The following is a 13,770-nucleotide window of genomic DNA, read 5'->3' on the forward strand; positions in this document are numbered from 1 at the left end:
ACCCGCACGGTTTTCTGGGTGTAGGAGGGAGGGTGTCTGGAGTCAAACTGGATTCCAGGAAAACATCCAGGATTGGAAGAATGGCCAGGGAGCTGTGCTGTGGAAGATCTAAGAATTCCCAGAGTCTCTTTTTAGACAGAGGGTAGTCCTGACTTTCCCAATGGAAATGCTGCCTTAAGGTATGAAGGGTTTCCCCACAAGAAAAATCCTCTGGGGGAGAGGCTGAAGGAATGGAATCCTGTGCATCAGAATCCTCATAAGCAGAAAGGGGTTGCATGTCTTCATATTCAGATGCATCAGACTCATCAGACTCCTGTTCAGACAAAACAACAGATCTCTTTTTATTTTGGAAGGGGTAGCTTGGCTTTCACTGATCAGCATGATAAGGTCTTCTGCCATTTTAAGCACCTGAGACTGCGGCAAGGAAGCAAGTGCCTGAGGTTGGGTCGTCGGTTTCTTGGGTGTGGTTCGTGCCCTGGGTCTAAGAAACTTGGTAATTTTCAAAAAAAAGGTAGATGCGAAAGTAGCCGTCAGTTTGTGTCGAGAATCGGTAGTGCGAAGGACGTCCTCGATAGCCGGTGCCTGCTCAGTGGATCCGGACCCATCTGAGGGAGAGACAACTGCAGGTTCTTTAGTCAAAGAAGAGTTTTGTGGCATACCGGACTCCGAAAGGGTCTCTGTAGTGGCCTGTGAATCCACAGTAGAGGGCATCAGGGGCTGCAAAAGCACCTCACTGAGGACCGGAGAACTGATGACTAGCTTAATGGAAGTGTCACTGGAAAGTTTGGCCTGTGCGGTCTGTCTCTGTCTTTATCTTTACGTTTTTTCGGAAGATCTGCTGTCGGATGACTTACCAAAGCCATATCGGAATTTGAGGACTGAGAGCGAAAATATTTAGCTACAATAAGGGCCCGATGACGTATAGTTCTGGCATTGAACAAAGCACAGAAGCGACAGAGGGGGTGTCGTGGTCTGGGCCTATGCAAGTGACGCAGTAAGAATGAAAGTTTCGGCGTGGTATGTGCTTTCCAGAGGTGAGACAATTGTTACCTTTTTCTGACATCGGTTAGTGCAAGAAAAAAGGATCACCAATGGGGTACTTAGCTTTAGGAGACTTCAGCTTCAATTCAGAAGACGAAACTCAGGTAACGGCCGACTAGCACGTGTGCGAACTGCTTCTGCTTCGGGCTCCGCAGTAAGAAAGACTGATGTAATGGCATCGGCTGCCTTACTTTATACTACTGACGACTTGACATCAGTCTTGAAGTGGCAGCAACCGATGCAGAAATACTAAGCCTCAGGTATTCGGACCGGCCAAGGGCTACCCTGGAAGGGATGACCAAAATGTGATGACTGCAACGGTGAAACATGAAGAACATCCCTGTCTTTATGGAACACCAAATAAGGGGATGAAGAATAAAGCCCTTGTAACTCAGAAGCCCTTCTTGTGGAGGTAACTTCCACTAAAAACAAAGATTTCCCAGACAAAAGCTTCAAATCCAAAGTAACTGAAGGCTGAAATGGAGGGCCAGCTAGAATATGTAGAATGAATGCCAGGACCAAGGGATGGACTGGATCCTTTACTGGGGGATGAAACAGAAAAAGTACCTTTAAGAAATGCCTTGGAGATGTTGAGAAAAGCCAATGGCACGCTATCCTTGCCAACGTGAAAGTCAGAAATGGCCATCAACTGCACTTTCACAGTAGAAAAACTAGAATAAGAAGTTATGTACCTACCATAACGTTCCATGTTAGTTGTCTTCTCTCGCCTTCTTTCTTGCTGGATGGGTTCGGAGCCGATCCTCGGCTCCGACTCGGCACTTGCTAAGCTCGAGAGCTAATTTTACCAGCTCGAGGCAACCCTATATCCCATGATGCAAGGCGGAGACTACCCAGATCTCGTTTGGTAGCTAAGGAAATTAGGAATATATTCTTCCAACTGTAGAGGAGGAAGAAAAAGTAACAGTACTAGAAATGACAATCATAATCATCATAACCCTCTGAAAGGGATCAATCTAATCTAGTGACACTAGAAGCTGATTAGCTAGAAAAAGGATAAAGCCTCTTAAGAGAAGAGGCATAATCTTCTCGGTCTGACCAGGCTAGGGGGATGGAGGGCGGGACGCAAGAAAGAAGGCAAGAGAAGACAACTAACATGGAACGTTATGGTAGGTACATAACTTCTTAATGTTAAGTTGTCAATCTCGCCTTCATTCTTGCTGGATGGGACCGCGTCCCTAGAACCTCTATCCTGGGTGGCTCAATGGAACAGACTCTTGAGAACGGTGGAACCAAAATTCGCTCTGTCTCTGGAGGCCAAGTCTAAATTGTAATGTGAAACAAAGGTATGAGGAGAGGCCCATGTGGCTGCTGCACAAACAGTATCTATTGGAAGTCTAGCCTGAAAAGCTGTAGATGTAGCTAGAGCTCTGGTAGAATGGGCTTTTGGCCTAGAAATCAACTCTTTGCCTCTGAGCTGACAAATGTAAGTAATCACAGAAGACAGCCATCTAGATAAAGTCACCTTGGAAACTGGAAGGCCTTTTCTGTTCTCTGCATAGGATAGAAACAGTTGATCAGATTTCCTAAAATGTTTAGTTTTGTCTAGATAATATCTGAGTTGGCGGTGAACATCAAGACAATGTAATTTTTGTTCCGCTCTATCAGAATAATTTGGGAAAAAAACTGGAAGATCAATGGATTGATTTAAGTTGTCTCTTGAAGCCACTTTGGGTAAGAAAGACGGATTAGTCCTTAGAGATACCCTGTCTTTGTGGAAGATTAAGTAGGGAGGACGAATGCAGAGAGCGTGAAGCTCAGATACTCTCCTGGCAGAAGTAATGGCGACTAGAAAGAGTGTCTTCCAAGAAAGAAATTTCAATGAACAGGCAGCCGTAGGTTCGAAAGGGGGGAGAATCAAGGATGTTAAAATAAAATTTAGATCCCACTGTGGTGGGGGGTCTCTAATCGGAGGTTTAAGTAAAAAGATACCTCGAAGGAATGCCTTGCAAAGTTTATGTGACATAATGTTGTGGTCCAAAAAGCCTATATGAAAATTCGAAATGGCTGCCAGCTGAACTTTTACTGTGGAGGAAGAGGATCCTGAATGAAAAATCTCAGCTAGGAAGTCCAAGACCGAATGAATCGGAGCAGTATAGGGGTCTATATTCCTAGCTTTTGCCCAGAAGGAGAAACATTGCCATTTACTAGTGTAAATCCTTCTGGTAGAAGATTTAAGGGAAGCTACTATGATATCCCGGACGGGATTAGAAATCATAGGAAGCCCGGCTAAGGATGGAAGTGGAGCAACCAAGCAGTGAGGTTGAGAGAAGGTATGGATTGGTGCAGCTGCCCCGACTGATGGGTCAGAAGATCTAGAACCGGGTCCAGATGCCATGGCTGTACCAAGAGATAACGATGTAGGAACGGAAACCATATCTGTCGAGGCCAATAAGGGGCAATGAGAATCAACTTGTCTCTCAAGGCGGTTGCTTTCTGAATTACTTGAGGTATCAGAGGGAAGGGGGGAAAGGCATAAAGAAGTCCCCGGGGCCAATCTTGGGTTAGAGCGTCTCTGGGGGGATGGCCTGGAAGGGGGAAGAGAGAAGAAGTCTGGGCATTTGCTGTTTTGAGGTGTAGCAAAAAGGTCGCAGCAAGGAAGGCCCCACTCCTGAAAAATCTCTTCCGTCACTGATTGTTTGAGAGACCACTCGTGAGGCATGAGAATAGCTCTGCTCAACCTGTCCGCTATGATGTTGGATTTCCCAGGGATATGCGTTGCTGTCAGAAACCGCTGAGAAGAGATTGCCCACTACCAAAGTCTGAGAGCCTCTCGACACAGTGGATAGGACTTGGTTCCGCTCTGTTTGCTGATATACCACACTACGGACATATTGTCCGTCTGGACTGCAATAGTTCCCAGGGGAAGAGAGTCGTCGAGGGCTTGCAACGTTAAAAGCACTGCTCTCATCTCTAGGACATTTATGTGCAGATGGTATTCGAAAGGTTGCCAAGTGCCATGGACCATCCTGCCCTGATAATGCCCCCCCCCCCACCCGATCAGGGAGGCATCCGATGTAACCGTGGTGACCGGGGCAGGAGGAACAAAGGGTCTGCCCTGATGGACTTGAGGGGACGATATCCACCAGGTCAGATGCCTTTTGTAAGTTGGAGTTATTGTGATCCTGTGAAGCATGTGCAGTTGTTGAAAGGACCACTGGGTGAATAGCATCCATTGTAGAAGACACATGTAAAAGCGGGCAAAGGGAAGAAGTGTTATGGCGGCCGCCATAAGACCCAATACTTTCAGAGCAAATCTGGCCTGAATTTTGTTGCTGAGAAGAATCACCTGGACGTGACTTTGAATGTCCAAGATCCTTTGGTCTGTTAACTTTGCTGAAAGTTGTACGGTGTCCAATTTTGCGCCTATAAAAGTAATAGATTGAGAAGGTGACAAGACAGATTTTTCAAAATTTATAGAAATCCCTAGCCCTCTGCAAATGTGAATGGTGTAATCTCTGGCTTGGAGAAGTTGATGCCTGGTGGTGGCAGTGAGGAGCCAGTCGTCTAAATATGGAAACACCTGGAATCCTTGACGTCTCAGGTGAGCCGTAACCGCTGCCATACATTTGGTGAACACTCTGGGGGCTGTAGTGAGTTCAAAGGGCAGGGCCCTGAATTGGAAGTGACTGGTCCCCAGCGGCGGAGAAATCTTCTGGAGCGCCTGTGAATTTTTATGTGATAGTACGCATCCTGAAGATCTACCGAGCACATCCAATTGTCCTTGCCCAGAAAGGGTAGAATGGACTGAAGCGTGACCATCCGGAATCTTGTTTTCTTTACAAATTTGTTTAGTTTGCTCAGATCTAATATTGGTCTCCAGTCCCCTGTCTTTTTTGGTACTAAGAAGAACCTTGAGTAGATTCCGGTTCCTATTTGGTCTGCTGGGACTGGCTGAATGGCTCTTTTTGCTAGCAGTTTTGATATCTCTGGTACTGCTAGTTCCCTTAGGCCAGGTGGAACGTCTGGAAGGGTTCCCTTTTGTTGATTTGGGGTTTGAATAAAGGGAATTTTGTAACCCTCGGATATAATCGACTGTACCCATTTGTCTTGAGAAAGGGAAAGCCAGGCTATTGGGTACAGCGATAATCTTCCCCCGACTGCCTCCGAAGGTGGACAATCGGGTAACATCTCAGGGATGCTGGAAGGGTTTGTCAGAAAGAGGCTTTCTGCTACCCTGATTCTGCGGACCCCCTCTGCCCCTAGGGCGGTGTCTGTTGTTACCCCTCTGCCTCTGGGGGTAAACTGACCTTGTGCGTCAGGCGTGACTCCTTGAGATTTGCGGAACCACACTTGCCCTCCCTTCTGACCTTTTGGGTGAGGTCTTGAAGGGGTGGAGAAACGGACTCCTACGGCAGAAAGAGTCTTGCCATCTTGTTCGCATCTAGTCAAAGTGTCTTTCACTTGAGGTCCGAACAAGGTCGAACCATCAAAGGGGGAGTTTGTGAAGGACGCCTTAAAGGGGTCTGCAAAGTTACAAAGCCGCATCCAGGACTGACGCCTTAAAGCCACTCCTGTGCCTGCGGCCCTACTCGCTCCATCGGCTGCATAAGAAATGAGCCGCATGGAGGAGTTAACAATGGAGTTTAGGATTCCTAGCTGTGAGCTAATCTTATCCTGAGACCCAGCAGCTGACGGATCCTGTAAAACTTCTCCCAACTCTTTAAGAACATCTCTTTGAAGGCGGGTGAAGTGACACAAGTAGTTCAGCGATCGCATGGCAAAGGTCGCTGAAGAAAAAATCCGCTTGCCGTACCTGTCCATAGTCCTAGAATCCTTGTTAGGAGGATGGACAGGTACTGAAGGATCAGCTAGTTCCTTCTTGGTGGCTGCAGCCACCACCATGGCATCAACCAGGACACCTTTTGTCAAATATTGCCTATCAGGTGGGGCCGTAATGAATTTAGAAGGCCTCCTAGGAATAGGTTCCACCGAATCCGGGGCCATCCACGCCTTACGAGCCACCACGTCCATAAGAAGGTCGAAAGGCGGAGACACCCAGGAGGTGGAGGGTCGAGATCTGAACGCCTCCAGGTATACTGACTCGTCCTCGGAAGGATTAAGGGAAGGCCAGTTCCCCCTCTGCTTAAGGAGTTCAAGGATGTCTGAGAAAGGACATCCTCAGAGGAGGACCTTGGGGATCCCTCCGACTCATCCAAGTCAGTATCAGATGTAATAGACTCGGGGGGAGTCTAGATGTTTCCTCTTACATGTCCTCTTACGCGGAGGTTCACCTGACCGATCAGGAGAAGCCTCGGAAGAGGAAGATATTCCCAATGGGGAAACCTGAGGCGTTGGATCTCTGGGTCCGGGAGCAAGAGAGTGGGAAGAGACGTCAGCAGGCACTGTAGTGGGAGGAGCTGATGGAACTGACCGTTGACTACGCCCAGGGGCTAGCACACTCCTCATCACCTCAAAGGCTCCCCCATCAGAGAGACCAGAAGGTTCCCGCTCCGAAGAGATAGGAACTCCAGGCCTCACCGAGAGGAAAGGCTCCGAGGCAGATGTCGGGGCTGAGCTCACCAACGCCGAAGCCCCGAGAGGGAGAACGGGGTCGGACAAGGGTCCGATGCCACTTACCCCCTCGGAGCCGACGAGAGAGACCAGACGCCCGGATCCCTCCAATGAAGGCCTCAAGGAGGAAATCGGAGCGGAGGACGACGGAGCCGAAAGGGGTGGTATCGGTTCCGAAGTTACAACAGTCACGGCTCCGAGGAGCTCCGGCTCCGAGCTCTGTAAAAGAGTCGAAGGAGGAATGTTAGGTGGGTGTGAAATAGCTACCGTCTGTTGAGACGGGTATGGAGCATTTGGGCCAATGCCTGAGACTTTAATAGTCTACTCACCACTCTCTCGAGGTCGTGATCAGACAGCCTGGACGACCGAGAAGAACGGCTCCGATGGCTCCGCTCCGAGAGCAGGGGTGATCTCGGAGCCGAACGTATCGATTCCAATGAGGGGGATCGAGATCTCTTTTTAGAGACAGGTGGAACCGAAGGAGCCGAGGATACGTCGGCTCCAGCCGGAGCCGACACTGAGTGTCCAGATCTGGCAGTATCGGCGCCGGATGGAGCCGATACTGTGACTTTTAAAATGGAAGGATCGGCTCCGGCCGGAGCCGATCTCGACACTGAAGAAACAGAACCAGTAGCTGAAGGCTTGAGACTTGCAGCCGAAGGCTTGACAGGTTTCGAGGGCTTCCCCGGAGCCGACTTAGTCGGGGAGCTCTCAGGCTTTAATAAGCCCCTCAATATTAATTTATTTCTGCGCTCCTGCAGGACTCTTGGGCTGAAGGCATGACAGATAGCACAAGAGTCCTGCAGGTGCAGAGGTCCCAGGCAGTAAACACAAGAAGTGTGACCGTCTGTCAGAGACATCTTCTGACAGCACGAGTCACACTTCTTGAAGCCTGAGACCTTTGTGTCCTTCGACATAGCTGTGTCGAGGAAACACAAGTGACAAAGAAAAACACAGACACACACACACAAATAACACCCAATCCAATAATCTAAACTAAAACAGGGATACAACACACTCAAACACACACAAAATCCCTGACAGGAAAAATTAGGAAAGGGGAAGGCCTAAGGCCTAACCTAGGGAAGGGGATAAATAACCCCCCAAAAAAAAAAGGGAAGACTAACGGGAATAGGGTTAAAATAAACGTTAAGATTCACAAAACAACTAAGGTTATGAAATTTAAAAGGGGTGAGACTAAAAGTCTTAATATGAAGAAAACTTACCTAGAGCTGGTAAAAGAGGCACCTCGTAAGCAAAGCGGCAAAACGAGATCTGGGTAGTCTCCGCCTTGCATCATGGGATATAGGGTTGCCTCGAGCTGGTAAAATTAGCTCTCAAGCTTAGCAAGTGCCGAGTTGGAGCCGAGGATCGGCTCCGAACCCATCCAGCAAGAATGAAGGTGAGATTGACAACTTAACATCCTGAATGAAACAATTCGGCTAGAAAATCCAAAACAGATTCCAAAGGGGCAGAAAAAGGATTAAGTAACCAAGCTTCTGCCCACAGAGCAAACTTTCTCCACTTCCTGGAATATACTTTTCTCATGGATTTCTTCTGGGAATAGGACAATATATGAACAACTGCCTTCGAAAGCTTGGGATTTCTGGCCATCAAGGGAACTGGAGGAACCATGCAGTCAACTTAATGGACTGAAGATTGGAGGGATCCAGACTTGTTGAATGAGAAATGAGACCAAGAATGGGATCTGGTATCCAAATGGGTATTTCTGAAGAGGCCAGAGGAAGAGAGAAACAACACCTGGTGAGGCCAAAAAGAAGCAATGAGGATCACTGTAGCTCTGCAGTGGGCTGCTTTCTGCAGAAACGTTGCCATCAAAGGAACTAGTGTATAAGCATAAAGAAGTTCCAGGAGCCAAGAAAGTGCCAGATTGTCCATGGGTGACTGATGTGTAGAGGGAACAATGGTGGAACAGCTGCTGCATTTGGTGGACAGGGAGGCAAAAAGATCGCAACACAGGGTACCCCAAAGCTGAAAAATGCAAGCTGCTGCTGTTGGACTTGGGGACAATTTGTGAGGCAACAAAATGCTCCTGCAGAGGCTGTTGGCCAGAATGTTGGGACTTTCCTGCGAGGTGCTGCCACTAGAAATCGCCCTTTGACAACTCCCATAGCCTCTCAACAAAAAGGGTAAGAATGTTTTCCCCATTTGCTGAGATACCAGATGACTGACATATTGTCTATTTGTACCGTAACCACATGCCTGGGAAGGGTGCCCTGAAATGCCTGCAATGCAAGGATGACTGCTCTAATCTCCAGAACACTGAGGTGAATGTCTTCCTCTGTGAAAGACCAGGACCCTTAAGCCATCCTCCCTTCGAAATGCCCCATTTCCACCCCAGAAAAGCAGTATCTGTGGTGACTGTGGCCATGGGAGAAGAAATTACAAATGGTCTCTCTTTGGTTACCAAGGGAGACTGTAACCGGCAATGACTCTGGTCATGACACACCTTCATTAACCATACAGGGGAATCCAAAGGATGATTCAGGAAGGAACACTGTACAGCCACAGTCCATTATAGGGCCCTCATGTGATATGTGGATAAAGGAACCAGCCTGTAACCCAGCAGCTTCATAAGTATGTATACTGGTTGTTTCAGAGTGGCAAGCAAAAACACGGCCTGAGACTGGAAGCTGAAAACTCTGTAGCTCAGAAGACTGGCAATTTACTGGATCATGTCTACATCACAGCTTAAAGAGAAGAAACCTCTGGGAGTGCTGTTCTCTCGATATGATAAACGTCCTTAAATTCTACCGAGAATATCCAATCATGCTTCCTTAGAATTGGTAAGATGGACTGCACTGTGACCATCCGGAACTTGGTCTTTTTGACAAACTGGTTCAACTTGCTTACATCCAAAATTGGTCTGAGGTTGTTCCTTTTCTCTAAAGAACCTGGAATAGACCATGGATCCTATCTGGTCTGGTGGGACCTCCTGAATGACTCGATTTAAGAGCAGCTTTTGAATCTCTGCCACAGTGTAAAGTCTCCGATACGGTGGATCATCTGGGAGACGTTTTGGGTGACAGTTTGAAACTTATAAAAAGGGAATGTAATATTATACGACTCACAGTACCCAGGCATCATAGGTGATGGCCTCCAAGCTTGCAGGATAAGAGCTACACAATCCCAGAGTACCAACAGAAAAGAGCAACTGGGCAATCCTCCGGGATCACTGAAAGGGCCTGAAAGAAAAAAGGTCCTGCAAAAGCCCTGAAGTAAATGTCCATTATAATATCCCCTACCCTCAGGAGGAATCCTCCAGAGGAGCATCCTGGGAAGAGAACTGTGACTTCCTGAAAAAGAGACACTTACCCCCCTTTTGATTCTTTGAAAATGTCCGATGGGAGGTAGAAAATAATACTCTAATGGCAGATACAGTCTTCCTATCTTGTTTGCTCCTTGTCAGAATGTCCTTAACCTTGGGCCCAAACAATGAGGATCCGTCAAAAGGGGCCCTGATGATGGATGCTCTGAAATAGTCCAAAAAATTACACAAATGCATCCAGGCATGGTACCCCCATTGCAATACCAGAGCCTGCTGCTTTAGATGCTCCATCAGTTGCATTACAGACAAGCCTCATTGAAAAGTTGGTGATAGACACCAGGGTGGACAACTGAATATCCAGCTTTTTCTGAGTAGCTGTAGACTGCTGTGTCTTGAGGGTACTTGACACTTCAGACACTAGGTCTTGTTGAAGTCTCAATGCAAAGGTGGATGAGGCATAGGAACATTCCCTAACTGATCCACCACCCGAGACTCCTTGTTTGAGGTGAATCGAGAAGTTCGCAAAAATTTCCTTTTTGGTGGCTGCCACCACAACAATGACATTGACATCTGGACCCCTTACTCCAATGAAGCCAGTCTGGGCGGGTCTAGTGGGTGGTTGAGAACCTTATCAGACTTTCAAGGAATGGTCTCGGCTGTGCTAGGTTCCTTCCACGACCTTTGGGATACCAGGTCTATAAGGACATCCAGAGGGGCAACCACCAAGGAGTGGATGGGCCTACAACAAAGGCCTCCAAAAATAATGACTCGTCCAGAGAGGCAGCTTTGGTGGTCCATCCCTTGTCATGGCAAAGTAGCTCTAATAAATCGCTGAAAGAGACTTCACTGTGCAGGAACATAAGGGAAGCCTTTCCTTCCTTGAGATTAGCATCTTCAGTGAGAGACTCCTCCGGGGAATCCAAGTGTTCCCTCTTGCACTTTCTCTTCTCCAAAACCTCCATTCTGACAAAGAAGGGGAGGAAGGGGAAGAGTCGGGAAGCCCTATTACAGGGGCAGACTTGGGGTAGCTGACATAGGCTGTCCCGGAGCAGAGTGAAGACTGGCCACAGGAGTAGATGAAAACTGGGAGGGAGTGCCAACTGAAAAAAACAGACCCTTCTCCCTACAGGACAACATCCTTTCTACAATGTCGAAAGCTTTGGCAGAGGCAGGCCTCTTGGATTCGGGGGTCCAGGAACAGAGGATACTAAAAACAGCACTGAACCCGAAGGAGCCATGCCTAGACCAAGGTTGAGATCAGATCCAAGCTATACAAAGCTGAAGCCCCAAGTGGAAATGGTAATCATGCAGCAGGACCTGTTGACCCCAACTTAGGAACTCCAGCTTTGACTCTACAGTTCCTATGTGCCGATGGGCCCTGAAATGGTCAGGGCTGAGCTACCAAGGAAAAGGATGGAGCCAAAGACAGCCAAGCCATCAGATTCAACTCAGAAGGTGGAAACTCAGCCAGCCCGAAAAACGGTGATCTGAAGGGGCCACTGGAGGAGAAAAGAAGGCCGGAGCAGAGGGTCCCAGTGCCGGACTCAAACCCATGGAGATAATACCTAATTGCATCTGTGGCTGGAAAGAGGACCGCATCAGCTGCTCCAGATCAGCAGTTGTGATGCCACCCACTGACTTCAATGACCAGACAGAGGAAGCCACCGAGGATGGCTTGGAGGATCTATGGAAAGAGGATCCTGCATGCTGGATCTGAGATGGAAAGGTCCTGAACCAGGGCGGAGATGGGGAAGATTCTGGAGACCAAAGAGGTGGAGTGCTAAGAGAAAAGGGAGAAGCCATCTTACCTGAACGTGACCCTTTGACTAGGAAGGGGATCAGGATGCTTGAGGCCAGAGAAGCAATCTTGCTATATTCGAGCACCGAAGGCAATCAGTTCTGAGACATCAGGGCTGATTCAGTGCTGAGGCAACCAGGGAAGCCAAACGTCAGATCTGGCAAACCCAAGTGAGCAGATCCAGAAACAGAGGCCAACGAAGATTGTTTACGCTCTCTTTTGGCAGGTTTAGAGTCTTGCTGATGGGACTTCTCGGACCCAGTTTTGGGAGATGGGGCAGAAGCCACTCTGGTGCCAGAAGAAGAAGGAGTAGACGAACCAGAGGGTAGAAATTCTTTCAGAACTAACTTGGCCCTATGTACATTGATGGCTTGAGAGCCAAAACTGTCACAAATAGAGCATCTTGAATCCAGATGCCCTCATCTAAACAGTAGACACATTTTAAGTGTGCTTCCTCGGAGGGCAACTTGTGCCCGCAGGAAATAAAGAAGTTATGTACTCACCATAACGTTCCATCTGAGTAGTTAGACTTCATTTGTCATCAACCAGTGGGATGTCACGGCAGTTTCACCAGCATCTGATCCGAGCTCCAAGCTCCTCCCCATACCCATAATACCCCTCCATCGCCTTCCTTCCATCAGATTGTGTTTGCTATACCCCGAACATGAACCCGACCCTAAAAACCTTCAAAAACATGGAAAAACAGGAGAGCCACAAGACACCATCTCCTGTCTGCCAAGACAGAAAACGCCAAGAGAAGGTCAGGGGGAAGGAGGGAGGGACGGCTGATGACAAATGCAGTCTAACTACTCAGATGGAACATTATGGTGAGTACATAACTTCTTTATCTGAAATAGCTAACTTAATTTGATCATCAACCTGTGGGACAGAGTCCCCAGCTACCAACAAAAAACCTTGGGTGGCCCTCATGGAAGGATATTTCGGAGCACCGTGGTGCCAAAGGATGCTCTCCCTCTGGAAACCATGTCCAATGTATAATGAGAAATAAAAGTATGAGATGAGAACCAAGTAGCCGCCGAAGAAATATTGTCCAAAGACACTCTAGACCAAAAGGTAGCTGACGTAGCCATGGACCTGGTAGAATGGGTATTTATCCTACCCAGAAGAGACATGTTTTTATTTCTGAAAACCTGAAGTATGCATAAGGAAATCCATCTGGCAATAGTCACTTTAGAAACCGGTTTGCCCAGAAAGGGCATAGCAAAGGACACAAACAACTGGTCAGACTTGCGATAGGCCTTAGTCCTGTGTAAACAGAAGCGTAGTTGTCCTGTGTTGTAGCACATCTAACAAATGCAATTTATATTCACCACTGTTCTAAAAATTTGAAAAGAAGACAGCTAAATTGATTGATATTTGTCTCTGAAGCCACTTTAGGTAGAAAAAAGAAGTTATGTTCTTACCATAATGTTCCATGCGAGTTGTTCATCTCGCCTTTGTTCTTACACACGGGTTTGGAGCCGATCCCTCGACTCCGAGTTGGCCACATTCCAAGCTCTGCATCTAAGAGAAGCTCGAGGCACAGTCCTCTCCTGCTAACCCTCAGATCTAGTTTGCTATGAAACCAGACAACAGAAGACATACCCGCCTACACATGCATACGTATCAATACCCATATACAGGTCTATACACAAAAGGTAAGGACAGATACACGCATATATATATATTTATACATGTCCGAATATGAACACATACACAGAGGCAGGCAATCTGACGGGACCATGAGAAAGGACGACTAGCCACCAGTCGTACCTGTTCTTCCAGAACACGGAGGGGGAAGGAGGGTGGGAATGTAAGGACAAAGGCGAGATGAACAACTCACATGGAACGTTATGGTAAGAACATAACTTCTTTATGTGAAGTTGTTAGATCTCGCCGTTTGTTCTTACACACGGGTAGCGTCCCTAGCACCCTAAACACAGTGGAACCAAAGGAAGCCCTGTCCCTGGACGCCCTGTCCACTTTGTAATGAGTAATAAATGTATGAGGTTTGGCCCAGGTAGCCGCTGTACAAATGGTATCTATCGGTATGCGAGCAGCATGGACTAAGGAAGTAGAAACAGCTCTACTAGAATGAGCTTTAGCTTTG

General features: G+C 47.7%; 1 protein-coding gene across 1 annotated transcript in view; it reads right to left on the bottom strand.

Annotated features, from left to right (window-relative positions):
• MEIOSIN (meiosis initiator) overlaps positions 1 to 13,770 on the bottom strand; it is a 1,029,307-nt gene that overhangs the window by 757,334 nt on the left and 258,203 nt on the right. The window lies entirely within an intron of this gene.

Source organism: Protopterus annectens, chromosome 1.part0 (assembly GCF_019279795.1).
Source record: "Protopterus annectens isolate FY-2018-M chromosome 1.part0, PAN1.0, whole genome shotgun sequence".
Classification (NCBI taxonomy): domain Eukaryota; kingdom Metazoa; phylum Chordata; order Ceratodontiformes; family Protopteridae; genus Protopterus; species Protopterus annectens.